Below are 12,168 nucleotides of genomic sequence, written 5' to 3' on the forward strand. Positions count from 1 at the left end.
TAGAAATATGAATATCTGAACAGGAAAACTTCTAGTTTATGTTTAAAAAAGTAAAAAATAAAACACTGACTTAAAATTTTATGATCTTCCTCATCTTACAGAAGAGTGGGGTTGCCAGTTGTGTGTTGGTCAACCAAAGGGCTCCGTCTCTGGTTCCTGTTTAGTTTCCATGCAGGCCTTGTGCTGGCAGGGCAGAACCAAAACAAGGGGCTACTGAGCTGAGAGCTCTTGGTTCTGGGTTGCTGGGAGCCCTGAGGTTCAGGGCTAGGATTTTGTTTTGTTTGCACACTTGGGATAAAGTGCTAGGATAGTATCTTGGCCTGTCTTTGTCAGGAGCTTTAGCTGCTGCCTTGTTTAGCATTTGTGTGGATGTCTTTCCAACGTTCAGTGCGTTGCAATTAAGTCAGCTTCAGAAGCTGTAAGATGAAAGATGAGTGGGAAGGGAAAGAAAAATAGAGCAATAACCAAAGACTGCTGCCAAGAAGAACTAAAGAAACACCACCAAATGAAAAAGTGCCCTGTGGCTTCTTTCATACAGTCCCTCATCACAAGCAATAAAGCACCTCTTGAGTTGTTCTTCGCCTACTGGTTGTAAATCTTAATGCCTGTGCTCCCAGAGCCCTGGGGACCTCACAACAGCCTCTGTTTTCCTGCAGTCCAACAGCTGGGCACGTGAAGCAGACAGAGGAGTCAAAATGACGATGAGAAGAATGGCAATTACTGGATTTCTCCCTCTCCACCAGGGAAGCGGCTGTGAGTGCTGGGAGTTGGAGAGCAGGCAGCTCCTCTGGAAACACTGTTGGCTTCTAATATTCTCTGTTTTTCACAGCTAAAGAAGGGGCAGCAGCCACCTTGCCCATGGACAGAGCATGTGGAAGTGATGTCCTCGTTTCTCTTATGCCTCACCAGGTGAACCCTGAGGCTGTGAGGGTAAGGAAGGAGAGCAGAGAGCCCAGGAGAATGCGTGAAGCTGGCAAAGGCTGGACTGAATGTCTGCACAGTTAGCAAAGGACTTGGCCTGGGAAGGGAGACCTCGGTGTCGTGGAGGGCCCTTGCCTGAATATGAAGCCATATTTTAAAACAAAACACTAACACATTCAGCCTTCCTTACTTTTGCTCCAAATCACTGCAGCTGTGGTATGTATGAAGCTGTTAACTGTTGTGTCTCTTTTAATGTGCTTTAAAATGTGCCTGGAGGTTTGGGGAATTTCTTATTTCTTTTTTTTTTTTTTTTTTTTTAACTTGTATTTTTTTAATTCCCGCTGAAATGCTGCGCTGTTTATATTTAAGCAAAACCTCCAGCAGGAATGAATAAAATCAAAGAGCATCACGATCTTGCAAGGCAGATTGGCGGCTGACAGATATGTCTGGCTGAAGGAGCCTTTTCACAAGGAACAGGGGTAGGCAGAGCCTGGGGAACAGAGCAGCCCCTTTCCCTATCTCTGCTCACTCCCTTTCCCATGTTCATCTCCCCTGCCCCAAATCTCTCTCCTCTGCTTGAAGTGCGCATCAAATGCAGGGTGACAGCAGCATCAGAAGTCGTACTTGTTTGGCAGGGAAGCCTGGCCAGCCCCTTGGCTGCTCGCTCCCCTTTGCTCTCCAAGAGCAGCAGTGCCGTCTTGCGCTTTGGAGAAGCTTCTCCTTCTGTTTTCCAGTGGAATATCTGATGCCATTTCAGTTTCCACACTATAAGGCTCTTTAATTCGAGTGCAGTTTTTAGCAGCCTGTTTTCACTCAGGAACGTGGATAAGTTCTGAGGGCTTTTTCCTTTGTTAACACCTGGGTCAAGTGACCTGTGTTGCTTCATTGGCCAGAGAAATGACTTTGGCTGCAAGCGCATGGGGTTTGGTAGGAGTTCCTACCTTTGTACAGGAAGGAATCCAACAACAAAATGAGGCTCATTTCTCACTATGCCTCCGTCTGCCCTTCTGTTCCAAAGCAAAGAAAAAAGCACAATGCAGGCTCCATGGCACTGCTGCTGCAGGGATGTCACTCTGCTTTTGTGACGGGAACACTGGGGGGAAAGAAGCTTCATCAGAAAGCAAAGCATCTGGCAAAGGTGGAATGAGAAGTGTTTTGTGTTCTATTTTGCATCCTTGAATTGTACAGTGAAGACACGTGTAAGTTCTGGCAATGCTGAAATGTTGGAGCTTTTTGGCTTTTTTATGTTAGGGTCTTACACTCCCACACAGCTTTAAGTTTTCCTGCCTTTTTCACCCTGGAAATCCAGGCTATCTGAGGGAGCTCTGTACGGTGCTCCCGCTGACATTACCTCCAGGTCAGGCTATTAGCATGAGCAGCAGCAGGGAGTCTGTGCTTGGATGGGGCCCTTGGTTTCAGGCTCATGTTTACCATCTTGTCAGCTGGTTCTAACTGACTGTAGGAAAAACACTGGAAGCTGCGAGGGCCTTTTTATTAAGCTCATCTTCTGGTGTTGGTGGGCCAAGTGTTTTTTTTTTTTTTGTGCAACAGAGGAGGAGTTCCGTGCTCCTCCAATTCACTGTGTTTTAAATGAGATAAATGCATGATTTATTAACCAGGTCTCTAATTCAGGAATTGGAAAGCGTCCATTTAGTTTGCTAAGTTAAAAAAAAGAAAAAAAAAAAAGCTCCTTGCCCAAGGAGGCTGTGGATGCCCCATCCCTGCAGGCATTCAAGGCCAGGCTGGATGTGGCTCTGGGCAGCCTGGTCTGATGGTTGGTGACTCTGCATATAGCAGGGTGTTGGAACTGGGTGAGCATTGTGGTCCTTTTCAACCCAGGCCATTCTGTGATTCTGTGATTCGTGCAGTACAGTGGAGGAAAGAAGTCTCTATCAATAGTTCTCTGGAAGGAGTCCAGGTAGGAAGGAAAGGAGCTGTCTAGATGTCCTGTGGGGAAGTCAATGGATGTGCACGTCTCCTTACCCTTTCTGCTTTCTCTGCCAGCTGGTCTTTCCATAGTATTATTGCTCTAACAAATCCAGCCCTCACTTTTAAAGTGGGAAACAAAGAACACCAGCAGTGCCCTTCAAAAAACGTGCACGTACCTTTTCCCACCCACCCAAAAAAGAGTGGGGATGGAGAACATAAAAGACACAAAGCCCTTATGTTCTCCAAAGCCTCATGTACCTTCAGCACACTAAGTTTCTACTGTAAGCCTCTGCTCCCATTCCAAACCAAGCTAAAATTATCCTTCTGAAGTCTTTCCTAGACAAGCTTTTGTTACATGACTCTTTTGGACAAGCATCAATCTGTTTCCCAAAAGCCCGTCTTCCAGGAATGGCTTAGTGCTGGCTTTGGGGCAGGTGCTCAGATACTCTGCAGCAGACGCTGCTTTCTGGTGTAGCCCATCACTGCAGCATGCTGCAGAATGGCAGTCTGAGCATCCCTTAGTGCTGGAAGTTTGACCACAGCTGGAGCTGGTTCTTTGAAGCCTGTCTGTTCTATTTGCATCGAGTTGTTTCAGCTGATGTGGCGCTGCTTAGAAAAACACTGGAGGATCCAGACAGAAGTATTTATTTCCCTCATCTTTAAAGGCAGCTTTAGCCTGTACGTTTTTAACATCTTCAAAACCTGTTGGTGTTTGTGGCAGCAGCTATTCACAGTTGCTGTCTTCATGTTGTCCATCACCTTTTCCAAACGGCAGACAAAGCAAAGTGCACTCGTATGAAGAACTTTGATTCCAGGGTGACAACAGTGACCCGAGGAGCCCACCAGGCCCTTGCACTGTCTTGTCTCTATGCAAAGACTAATAGGTATCCAAATGTCTCAGGTTTTGTGGTTCCATTTTTTAAACTCTGAGCTGGCTTCGTTAGCGTACCAAAGATGGTAACTGAATGCATTTCTAAGCACAGTTTTTAGCTGCATTTGATATTGGGTTCTTTTGTCTTCCCTTTCTAGGTAATTAGAGAACTCTTCCAGCCCTCCAAATGAGGCAAACTGTGTGAGTAATGAGCTACTTTGTCCAATGTCAGAGTGCCTTCTCTCCAAGTGCTGTTTGCTGTCTGGATTTCTGACCATTGAACAAGAAGTGTCCATTGTGCTTCTCATTTTTCATTAATTTTGAAGCTAATACGTGCATCCAAACAGCTGTTTTCATTGGCCTGAAGTACTAAGCTACCAATAAATTTTCCTCCTGGATTTTTAACTCTTGCAGGCCTTTGGGATTTGGTTATTTCAAGAGTTCTTATTTGGTTGGGTTTGCGGACTGTTTTTTTCCTCCAGAACTGGAGTTTTCCCATTTAGCTGGAGCAGCAAAACTGAATGGGAACGTCTGGCTTATTTCAGAGCTCCATCAGTACAGACCTCCCTCATGACAGCCACAGTGATGTCACGTCCAGCAGCACAGGAGGGGATCAGAGCGTGCTCCTACCAAGGCAGCACAGCCCCCAGGTATGTTATGGGTAGTGCTCTGCAGTGAGGCAAAAACCGCCTGCTGTTGGCTCTGATCATTTGGTTACTTCTTTGAATTTAAATGTATGCATGTATGTCCTTGAACAACTATTTTTTTTTTCAGGCTCTTAAAAGAAAAATAACTTTTTAAGGGAGTTTTGGTTTCTTACGCGTTTCTTTTTTAATCCTTAGCGAGTTCCCTTGTTACTGCAGAGCTAAAGCTTTGGTCATGGGCTCATTTGGAAGCTTTGTGCTTTACTCGTCTTCGTGTTTATGGAGTATCAGTGGATTAACAGCAAAAAAAGACAAAAGCAATAACATTTGACCTCCAGAGCTGGCGATGTCTTTTTCCCTTCCTCTTTGTCCTCATCTTTTCACGGTAAAGAAACACAGTAAAACATTTGGTGTTTGCTTCCAGGTGATCTGTTCTTTTTCACCCTTCTCCTCCCCTCCCTGGGGATGGAGGCCCCCATCATCCTTTGAGATGTCAGGAATTCTAGGCGAAGATTTATGCAGCAGCATGAAGAGGCATTAGACCGTGCAGTGAGGGTCAGACATATGGTAGCAATGATTGCACAGCCCTGTAAAGCAGCCTCCCTGCAAAGCCCTGGCTGCGTTGTGAAAAGTCTTTCCTTGGATGGAAAGTGCTTAAAGATGACCTTGTGTCTGATCTGGTCAGGTTTGTGCTGCACACAACAAGGATGGGAACAAACAATGCTGTTTTCCTTTCCCAAAGTAAGTTACATTCACTTCCACACTTCTGTGTGGAAATGAGATTGAAGCCCATGTTTTCTTTCTCTCTTGACTCCACTCCGTTAGCTGTTGAGAATAGCAGCTCCTCAGGTCTCTGGTAATGCAGTCTTCACCTCAAACAGGGATTCTAAAATATTTAAGCATTTCTCTCCTGAGGCTTCTTGCTTCCTATTTGTTTCTTGTTGCTAAGCAATGCATTTATACCCCCAAAATTAAAATTTACAGCTCTCAAATTGTCCCTCAGCCTTATTCTCCAAACCTCACATCTGTAATGGGTTTTCCATCTGCCAGTTTTCCCAGGCCGCCCCATCCATCCTCCAGTCTGCAGAGGAAAAAGCCTTGCGGTGGAGGGTGTTTTTCCCCTTTTTTTTTAGCCTCCATCTGTAATTAATTTTCTTGCAAAGCCACATCTGTCTGTATGGGGCAGGGGAAGTGGGGAAAGCAAGGTAAAAAGTGAAGTCACTCTCTCCCTTTCCCAGTAAAAATGCAGCGTTTGGCAAACGCAATTGTAGTTCCTCAGGGCGTTTTAGTCTTTCCCTTCCATTCTCCTGCCCTCACCACCCCTTTCTCCAGTGCAGTCAAACAGAAAGGTGCAGTGCTGCTGGTGCTCAGCTGTAGTTCTGCCGGCGTGGAGCTTGTGGCTTTGGTCTATGCTGCAGCCCACATCTGACACTGCAGTGTGTTTCTGCTGCTGGGGTTGCTGCAAACGCTGCTGGCGTCCTCCGGAAAACTTCCTTCTGTCAATATTTGAATTTTCAAAGCCGTGCTAAATAGCTGCCGTGATGTTTCTCTTTTAAAAACTTAAGAAATAGCTACAGTGGTCCCAGTCAATATCCCTTCTCTACCATCGTTCAGTGCAGCCGTTCCAGAAATTTTAATGTTCTGCAGACCACCGGGGAGCTTCAAACAAGAGCGGGGCTGGCTGTGAGGCTGGTGGCCTGCCTGCTGCAGGAAGGGAAGGAGAAAGAAGGAGAAAGAACCTGCTGTCTTGGCCTGCCCAGAATGAACCCATAGCACAGAGTCTTGGTGAAGATGCTCTTCTTTGGAGCGCGGGATCTTCCTCACTTTTCCACTGACAACTCTCAAGGGGAGAGAGATCCTTCTCTTCTGCCTCTGTAGGCAGCTAGCAGAGGTCCAGAGCCTGGCCTTCCATTGGGTCACTATCCTTATCCCATTACATCATCTGCCACCATCGCATTCCAACTTTTCCAGCTTCCTTCAAGTTGAAAAAGCAGTCACACGATTGAGCAGAGGAGGTGGTCATCCTATAGAAAAGTCCTTGAAATCATAGAATCACAAGGTTGGAAACGACCTACAAGATCATCCAGTCCAACCGTCAAATGGGTGATGGCAAGGAAGGCTGGCCACTGAGCAGCCACTCAGCCCAGTCCACAGGCCAGCTTCTGTTTCACTGCAACCTCATGAGCTGAGAGATGCTGAGCTGGGGAAGTGATGCTGACCTGAGGAGTCCAGGTCTCTGCTGTCAGCCTCTGGGCTTGGCTGCTCACGGGGCTTAGGACAGGTTTGTAATGGAAAGTAAAAGTACACTGGCTCCTCATGCAGGAGAAACATGAAAACTTGAGCTTTGTGGGAAATCAGATACTTTTGGACATCTGGGTTTCCACCTTGTTGTACACTCAGAGCTTGAGCTGGATTCTAGCTGGATCACCACTGTTGTCAGCAGTGCTGACCTGAGTTGCCAGCACCTCATCCCTGCTGCAGCTTATGCAGCTGGTTGGTGAATTAGATGGGGTAATCAATCTGTGTTAAACATACCTGCTTTCTTTGCCAGGTTACTTTTAACTAAGGTCACTTCCACAGTGCACTTTACAACAGCCTGGGCAGCTGCACAGTACTGGCACAACTGGTGTAGGGATGGGAGGACAAATAGTGACAAGTATGTGCAGCTCAAGTGAATTCTGACACACTGCTTGCCACCTTACCACCTAGCACCAGAGGAAGGAGCTTTGCATTCCCTGCTGAAAGATGATTGCCCCACAGGAATCCCACCCACCAAACCACTAGCAAATTTGGAGTCTTGCCCCTTCTCAAGCCCCTGAAACCCTCAAGTCATCCCCAGATCATGACTGTGTCTTTCTGGTCTTTATATTTTAAGAATCGTCATTTTAACACTGGCTGAGGGAGGAAAAAGGGAGCACAGGACAAACAGGCTGCCCTCTGAGGAGCAGCTCCTGAAACTAAGCTGCTGAGGACATCGGTCTGATTCCAGCATGAAATGACCCAAATTTGAAAAAACACTGACACCCTGTGGAGACATACGGAGGGACATTATGCAGATCTTACCGGCCCTCATTGATACCATGGGGTTAATTATTGAGTTATTTCATGTCCTAGTTTAGATGGGCCATTTGTCAAACTTCTTCCAAATTCGTCTTCTTAAAAAGTCATTAAGAAAAAAAAAATCGTTTACCTCTTTTCAATTAGAACGGATTTGGTTTTTTAATCTTGTAGCTAAAACCGTAACCATTCATTTGTTAAGAAGAGCATTTCTTGGTCTATGGAGGAATATTCTTGAAGATACAAAGAATGAACCTGAAATGGGTTGCGTTGCACAAAGGCTGTTCTTCTACACACCTAGAATCATAGAATCGAAGAATATCCCAACTTGGAAGGGACCCACGAGGATCACTGGGTCCAATTCCAAGTCGATTGATTGTGTTCCTGACAGTGCTTCTGGGCAGAGACTGTCTCAATTAAAATTAAAAAAACCAGATATGTGCATTTCCTTTTTTGCTTGAGTTGAGCACAGGATCCCCATCTGGATCAGGGCTGGGTAGCAAGGAGTGTCCTGGTGCTCTGAGTGCAGCCGTGCATTGCACAGGAGATGATGGCAGGATGTGAGGGTGCTTCTGTTTGTTACATCCACTCAAACACAGCAAACCCAAGTGCTCCAAGTCCTCTACTCACCTTGTATGATAATTTCCTTCCAGGATGATCGCATGCGTATTTCTCTTGTGTTTGCACTGTCTGCTCTGTCTATGGACAGGCCTTCCACCGCAGAGGAAGTTCACATTCAAGTGTAATGAAGCCTTTTAAAGATAGCATCTCATAAAAACATCCATAAAAATGGATATTTCACTTCCAGGACTGTGACCAAATTGCAAACTTTACTAACTTTAAGTCACATCAGCACTCCCTTGAGCTTCATGCTTTCATCTGGGTGAAGATGGATATTTAATATTCGGCATGGAAGCAGTGAACTGCCCAGCAGTGTGTTTGTTTGTAGCAGGGAGCCCTATCCTGGTGATGGGGTTTCCATGCAGAGCCAACACGTCCATTTGTAACGAGGTTTGAGATGGAAGATATTTATAGACAACAAGTTCTTACGGACAGATCCAGCTTCCAAGACTGGGAACAGGATTGCAGACTCAAACACTGAATAGCTCAACCTCAAAATGGCTGAGCGTGCTTCCTCCCTCCCCTCACCCCCCAAACACCCCCTTGGGTGTGTTCCAAATGCAATATCCCCAGCTGTGCCAGCTGCAGATCGGGTGACGTGTGCTTCCCCTTCACCCAGCTGCCTTGGGCCCCAAGAGCCATCACTGACAAAGGTGTATTTCCTTTCAGTTGTCTCCCAGATTTACTGCCTCGAAGCTGTGCCGCCTTCTGATCAAAAGTGGGTGGATAAATCTGCTCCATGTTCTGCAGCCACTGCCTGCTGCCCTGAAGGAAGCGGGTCATGTCTGTAAGGAAGCGTTTCAACCTGCAGCCGTGGAGTACAAACAGCATCAATCACTCCTTTCAAACAAAGGTTGGGTGAGTTTGGGTGGTCTCCCCTCTCACCAGGAGAGGAGCTGGTAGCCTTTGGCATGAAAGCAGCCCTAGAACCTCAGCAGTCTCACAATCAGTCAAGTTAGGGTCAAGATTAAATTACTCCAGGAAAAAGAAAAGAAAAAAAAACCCACGCACAAAGTAAAAGTCCCCGCAGTCAGTTCTCAGCCTGTCTGACCTCTCTTAAAAGCACTGAGCATGCTTTCAAGGAGCTGGCTTGAAGAATGAAGCACTTCCGTGCTGTGAATCAGATAAGAGTTGTGCTGATAAAAGAAAAAAAAACTTGCCACGACTGCTGACAGCCTAAGCGAGCGATAGGAGGAACCTCTGGGGCCTCTGTGCAGTGTACTGGCTTTGCTCTCCAGTCAGATATGATTTGAATGTCTTTATTTGGGTTAATACTGACATACAGGACAGGAAGGGAAGCAAAGATATAGAAACCTGCTCAGCCTGACTGGCACAATACTGAGGCACGGTGACTGCTTGCTGTCTCTCAAGCGAAGGGGATTCAGTCTGTTTAAGAAACTTCCAAGAGTCCTCTTGTTTCAACCCTTGTATCTAACACTTCTATTGTTCCTAGCAATAAAAGCAAAATGCTCCTCTTCAAACAAGACTTACACAGAATTTTTTCCATATTGGATTCTACCTTACAAACACTGATTACGCCCACTGATGCTTCATGAGACAAGCAAGCCAGACTTGCACCTTGATTTGAAAATACTCTGAGATGATAAAAGAAAACTTTTTAATCTTTCATTCCTTTGCTGCGAAGCTTGAAAGCACAGAAAAACCACCTGGTTTTGTTGGGTTTTGTTTGTTTAGTTGTTGTGGGTTTCTGGTGTGCAGGCAGCTCAATGACTCCATGTTCTTCCTCGTTAGCCCAGCACAGCCTCTATTGTGAGTGATGCAGATGTCATCATAGGAAACCAAGTGAACAGACTTTGTTTTGTTCTTCAAAATGACTCTGAAAAAGAAAGGTTGGTGGCAAAGGGAATTGGGTTCTTCACTTCTTGAACTGCTGCTGTGGCACCAGGGGACAGGGTTTGGCAGTAACCAAGCAGAGAAACAGGCAGGAGCAAGGAAAGGAGCCTGCTGGGCTCAAGGGGTAGAGTAGGAATGCACAGCATGCAGTTTCTGTTTCACTTGGGTTTGGGGAGCATCAGAAATTTTGCTCAAAGCAGCGTTCCATCCTTCCCTCTGGATGGGCCCAGGAGGGCCTTCCTGACCCATCTGGTCCTTCCAATGCCAGCAAACTTGCTTTTCTTCTGCTCTGTGAGAGCTTGTGTGGTTTAGCTGATGGTTAAAGCTCTGGTTTGTGCTAGGCTGGTTTATGTCTTTATAAAGGTGGAATAGTAAATGTGAGCAGGGTGAATGGGGCCAATTGCAGTCAGCAAGAAAACTGCAAACCCTGAGTCTACTGCAGAGACCTGGTTATCAAAGAGACTTTGACACGCGTTATGCTTCACCCAAAGCCCGTATGCCATTCATGTGCCACTCTCAACAATACCTGAAAAGTCATGGCAATCAGATGAGGTCCCTGGTGAGTAGAAAAAAGGCAACACCGCACCCATTTTTATAAAGGATAAAAAAGGTGATCCCAGGAACTACTGACCTGCCAGTCTCACCTCTGTGCTGGGGAAGATCATGGAGCAGATCCTCCTGCAAGGTATGGTGAGGGAGGCAGGGAGGTGATACGTGAGAACCAGCATGGCTTCACCAAGGGCAAGGAGGTAGCATCTATTTTATTTGAGAATTTCGGTCTGAAGTCTTGTGTTTGAAGCTTGCCCTTAGTGTCACCCTGTCTGAAATAATTTCTGTGGCTTCAGTTTATTGTTTCCATTGGCTCATGGTTTTATTTTACATAGATACCTTCTGCAAAGCAACAGTCAGCTTGCTTGGCTGAGTCTAAGTGTTGTTCTCAACTCAGGAATTTCTTTTGTACTCTAAAAACCTGGCTTCAGCCTGTTGCCAGGATCACACACCTCTCCGAGCAGGAAGATCTGTGCAGCATCTGGTGACAGTGTCTATGTTGATTTAAAGCTTTTTCTTCTGAGCATGCTGAGATTTTTCCTGGAGCAGATATAGAATTATTTAACAGTCTCTCTGGCCTCCTTCCACCACTGAGCCCAGCTTCTGAGGCTGTCCTTGGCCTGCTCTCCCCCAGCCAGACCTTGTTCCCCAGCCCGAGCTCCCATGCCCAGTACCAGTTCAGGTTTTGTTGGTAGCTGTGGTTCTTTAAGCTCTCTTCCTGCAGTCTGCTGCCTCCTTGGCAAAGGATACCGGAGCTTTTCTGCCTGCCAGCTCTCCAAGATGGTGGCCCATCACAACCATTTTCCTTCCTCTATCCCACACCAGCCCCTCACCTTACCCATAACCTAACCCACCTGGCCCCTTGGAACTCTCAATGTTTCTATGGTTACAGTGCTTGGCACTTCAATATTGATGTGCTAATTAATAATGAAAGCCATAATTGTGGTTGGGTTTAAAATTTTAATTAGCTGAGGAGTCAGCAGAGAGGCGGTCCATAAATACCAGGGGGTGCTATTCATATACATGCATATAGACATTGCATGAATATGCAGAAGTACCTTTCCCTCTAGCAGTAACACTGCACAAGAAAAGTATCCTGTGTGAGGATGGCTGGGGCTGTTAGAGTGTGATGGGATGCTGAGAGATGTTAGGTGGGACTGCTCAAAGTTCCGTGGGAAAAAAGAAGCTTTTTATTTCTCAGCTTAAAAATGGAAGAGAAAACTCCTGGAAGCGAATATATTTCCTGTCTCAGTCAGTATTTTTGCAGTCTTAAATGAGGGGGAGGTTTTGCCTTCATGTGTATGAGGGTCCAGAGGAGGGCCACAAAGATGATCAGGGGACTGGAGCACCTCCCATGTGAGGGCAGGCTGAGGGAGCTGGGCTTGTGCAGCCTGGAGAAGAGAAGGCTGCAGGGTGACCTCATTGCAGCCTTTCAGTACCTAAAGGGAGCCTACAGACAGGAGGGGAATCAACTCTTGGAAAGGGTGAGTGACAGCAGAACGGGGGGAAATGGTTTGAAGTTGAGGGAGGGAAGATTGAGGTTGGATGTCAGGGGGATGTTCTTTACAGAGAGAGTGGTGAGGTGCTGGAACAGCTGCCCAGAGAGGCTGTGGATGCCCCGTCCATCCCTGGAGGTGTTCAAGGCCAGGTTGGATGGGGCCCTGGGCAGCCTGGGCTGGATTAAATGTGGAGGTTGGTGGCCCTGCATGTGGCAGAGGGGCT

General features: G+C 46.5%; 1 long non-coding RNA gene across 2 annotated transcripts; it reads left to right on the top strand.

Annotated features, from left to right (window-relative positions):
* The first annotated feature begins 540 nt into the window (after positions 1-540).
* Positions 541-9,036, top strand: LOC149916797 (uncharacterized). Of its 2 annotated transcripts, none has more exons than XR_016468940.1 (5): positions 541-753; positions 830-1,137; positions 3,880-3,922; positions 4,267-4,371; positions 8,713-9,036. It is a non-coding gene; the product is annotated as an uncharacterized LOC149916797 (long non-coding RNA). The 2 variants fall into 2 exon arrangements; XR_016468941.1 differs by lacking the exon at positions 8,713-9,036 and adding an exon at positions 4,564-5,198.
* Positions 9,037-12,168: the final 3,132 nt, after the last annotated feature.

Source organism: Phasianus colchicus, chromosome 9 (assembly GCF_987193195.1).
Source record: "Phasianus colchicus chromosome 9, bPhaCol1.hap1.1, whole genome shotgun sequence".
Taxonomy (NCBI): Eukaryota; Metazoa; Chordata; class Aves; order Galliformes; family Phasianidae; genus Phasianus; species Phasianus colchicus.